At 40.1% G+C, this 4,246-nt stretch overlaps 1 pseudogene; it reads left to right on the top strand.

The window, feature by feature from the left end:
• The first annotated feature begins 1,742 nt into the window (after positions 1 to 1,742).
• LOC138151349 (phosphatidylethanolamine-binding protein 1 pseudogene) lies at positions 1,743 to 2,978 on the top strand (annotated as a pseudogene).
• The last annotated feature ends 1,268 nt before the right edge of the window (positions 2,979 to 4,246 follow it).

The following is a 4,246-nucleotide window of genomic DNA, read 5'->3' as shown; positions in this document are numbered from 1 at the left end:
TGGTTCTGCTCACTTCATTTTGCATCAATTCAAATTAATCTTCCCATGTTTTTCTGAAACTACTTCCCCCGCATCATTTCTTATAGCTCAATAGTATTTCATTACAATTATATATGGCAACTTGTTTAGCCATTCCCCAATTGAAGAGCATACCCTCAATTTTCAATTCTTTGTCACCATGAAAAGAGCTGTGATGAATATTTTTGTACATATAGGTCTTTTTTCTCTTGATCTCTTTGGGATACAGATTGTGGTGACATTTCTGGGTCAAGGGGCACCATATTAAAGCCCTTTCAGCATAGTTCCAATTTATTCTTCATATTGGTTGGACCAGTTTACAATTCCATCAACAATTCATTAGTGTACCTGTTTTTCCCATATCCTGCCCCCCCCCCAGCATTTGTCATTTCTGACAAGTATGAAATGGTACCTTATTTTGTTGTTGTTTAGTCTTTGAAATTGTTTTTCTTGACCAAAATGCTGGAAAGGTTTAACATTTCCTTCAGTAGCTTATTTTACAAATGAGGAAACTGAAGCAAACAGGGTAAAGTGATTTGCCCGGGGTCACACAGCTAGTAAGTATCTGAGGCCAGATTTGAACTCAGAAAGATCAGTTTTCTTGTCTCCTGGTCTAGCACATGTTCAAGTCCCACTTCTGACACATAGTTGTTTCATGCGGTTTAGCAATCCTCAGTACTCCAAATACTTTAGATTTGAATACATTAGGAATTTATTTAATTCATCTTAAATCCAAGATTCCAATAAATTCATTAGATATTTCTTTCATGAGTAAAAATACTCCTGTTCTTGTCTATCAGTTGAACCACAGTATTCCCATTAATCTGGGAACGTGTGAAGTTTTTTTTTTCTTTTCTAAGAGATATAGAAACAAAGTTTGCTACCACCCTTTCTGTGTTACTCTATCAGCATTTGCTATCAGTATCTCCTAATTCTCACCTTTGTCAACTACTTTTTCCCAATAGTTCATGAACTTTACCATAGAATAAATTCCTGGGCTCTAATATTATGTGGTAATTGAAAAACATTTCAAGATAGAGAAGTAAATGCCTTTCTTCTTCTCACAGTCATTTCCCTGTCAATTCAAAGTCTCTTTCTTTCTCCTCCTGTTACTTCCTATGTTCTTTTTTTTTTAATCATCAACTTATTCTTAGTTTTCATCATTCACTTCCATAAGATTTTGAGTTCCAAATTTTCTACCCATCTCTCCCCTTCCTCCACCACAAGATGGCATGCAATCTGGTACAGGCTCTACATATTGATTCATATTAAACATATTTTCACATTAGTCATGTTGTAAAGGAGAATTAGAACTAATGACCAATGGGAGAAATCATGAGAAAAAAGAAACAAAAACGAGAGAGTGAAACAGAGACAGAGAGACAGAGAGAGAGACAGACAGAGAGACAAAGAGGGACAGAGACAGAGAGAGACAGATACAGAGAGCGCAAACAGTATACTTCGAATTACATTTAGACTCCATAGTTCTTTTTTTGGCTATAAATAGCATTTTACCTCGTGAGTCTTCTGGAGTTATCTTATATAACCTGGTATTGCTGAGCAGAGAGCAGTCTATCAAAGCTAGTCATTGCATAATGTTGCTATTATGTATAAAATGTTCTCCTGATTCTGCTTACCTCACTCAGCATCAATTCATGTGAGACTTTCGAGGTTTTTCTGAAGTCTGTTCATCCTTTCTTATGAAACAATAGTATTCCGAATTCTGCCGTTGTCTGTTGGTGCCGCGGGTGCTTTCATAGCCCCCTACTGTGCACCATGCCGGTGGACCTGAGCCTGTGGACCGGACCCCTGAGCCTGCGGGAGGTGGAGGAGAAGCCGCAGCATCCGCTCAGCGTCAAGTACTCGAACTGCGAGATCCTCGAGCTGGGTCAAGTGCTGACGCCCACGCAGGTGAAGGGCCGTCCAGTCAACATTAGATGGCAGGGCTGCGACCCCTCGAAGCTGTACACGCTGGTCCTCACAGACCCGGATGCTCCCAGCAGGAAGGACCCCAAGTTTCGGGAGTGGCACCACTTCCTCGTTGTCAACATGAAAGGCAATGATATCAGCAGCGGCAGTGTCGTCTCCGATTACGTGGGCTCTGGCCCACCCAAGGGAACAGGTCTTCATCGCTATGTGTGGCTGGTTTATGAGCAGAATGGGCCACTCAAATGTGATGAACGTGTCCTGAGCAACCGTTCCGGGGACCACCGGGGCAAATTCAAGGTGGCTAACTTCCGTGGCAAGTACAAGCTTGGGCCCCCTGTCGCTGGCACGTGCTACCAGGCCGAGTGGGATGATGATGTGCCCCGGCTGTATGAGCAGCTGGCAGGGAAGTAGGCCCTGTCATCACCTGACCCTCCCCAGGCAGTGGCATCTCGTGGGTGATGGGAGTGGATTCCCCTCCCCCTTGTTCCCCAGGCACCAGCTGGCACGGAGTCTTTTCCTTCTGATGGGGGGGGGGGGCCCTGGGTGGAGGATGTGGGTGCTGGCCTTCAGTGGCTGGCTTGGTGGGTGGGGGGAGGGGATTGAGACGTTAGTAAAAGTCGTGATGTGATTTGATAATCTGTAAAGATACTGATAGCTGAGCAGAGGTGGAACATTGTAGAGATTCCTCTACCTTGGCTAAATCTTTGTGCATCCTGTCCCTGGTGTCACATCCTTTCCTTCAGATAGATTAATGGGTAGAAACTGAATTTGGAGGCTCCAAGATCCTGTTTCATGGAAAGTTTTCTCTCCCAAGAGAACCAGATCAGGGGGGCTTCCTCATTTAAAAGTGTGCATGTCGGGGTGAGCCCACACTTTTGGGTTAGAGACGTTTGCTGCGCTCATATTTTGGTGTTAAATCTGCTCCAAGTCTTTGTTGGAAGAGAAGCAGGACCTGACTTACCAACATTTGTGTTTAATTCTGCTGTTTGCTTATTGTTGAATTTTAAAAATGGAATAAAAAAAAGAAACAATAGTATTCCATTCCATTTATATACTGTAACTTGTTCAGTCATTCCCCAATTGATGGATGTCCCCTCAATTTCCAATTCTTGGCCACCCTAAAAAGAACTGCTTTAAATATTTTTGTACATATGGGTTCTTTTCCCATTGTTATATCTCTTTGATATACTGGTATTCCTGTGTCAGATGGTATGCATAATCTTATAGCCCTTTGGACACAGTTCCAAATTGCTGTCCAGAATGGTTGGATCAATTCATGACTCCACCAACAATGCATTACTGTTCCAATTTTCCCACATCTTATCCAACATTTATCATTTTCCTGTTTTGTCATGTTAGCCAATTTGATAGGTGTCATGTTGTTTTGATTTTCATTTCTCTAGTCAAAAGCGAATTAGAGGATTTTTTTCACATGACTATAGATAGCATTAATTTCTTCATTTGAATATTCCCTATGCATATCCTTTGACCATTTATCAATTGGGAAATACTTTCTATATTCTTGAAATTGATGTAGGTCATTACAAATTTATCAATTGCTCATTTTTCTCATAATGCAATCCCCTGTCTACTAGGCAGACTTTCAACAATATTTTTCTACTCAGTTCTTTCTTGAATCAAATGTTATTATACAAGAACAAAGATAATACCTTTATTTCTACTACATTCTGCCCCAGTATGACATCATCAGGAAGAGGCTGGTTTTAGAGAGATAAGGTAAGAGATGAGGACATAGTAAAAATTCAATAAATATTTGATTGATGTGAATTCAATTCTGGAGTCATGTTTTAGAATAATAGTAACAGTTTTGATTTCATCCCAAGGAAGAAAAATAAGATGTTAAAGGGAACTTGAAACAATGACATAAAAAAGATTTATTGAAACAACTAAGGATATTTAGTCTGGAGAAGAGAAGATTGGGGATGGGAGTTAGTAATTGTCTTTAATTGTTTAAAGGGCTGCCATGTGTTTGATAATAGAGAATGGAACTAGAAGTAGACCAATAGATAAATATAATAGAAGTCAGATCATATCTCAGTAAAATTCTTAATAATCAGAGTTATTCCAAGGTAAACTTGGCTAGTGTGATAATGGGTTTCTCATTACAAGGGTCCTTAAGCAGAGGATTATTGACTACTTGTAGGAGATATTATAGTGGGTATTCCTACACATGTTCTGGTTAGTTTAGATGACATCTGAGATCCCTAAAAATTGTATGATTCTGTGTGGATAAAGAGGAATTATACATTCAATAGTGAGGATGATAGGATAATAATTG

The sequence above is a fragment of the Petaurus breviceps genome, unplaced genomic scaffold, assembly GCF_028583685.1.
Source record: "Petaurus breviceps papuanus isolate PSGF00001 unplaced genomic scaffold, PetGlider_PUasm1.0 90897, whole genome shotgun sequence".
NCBI classification, from domain to species: Eukaryota; Metazoa; Chordata; class Mammalia; order Diprotodontia; family Petauridae; genus Petaurus; species Petaurus breviceps.
Note: the sequence above shows the minus strand (reverse complement) of the source record. Positions and strands in the feature narration are given on the sequence as shown.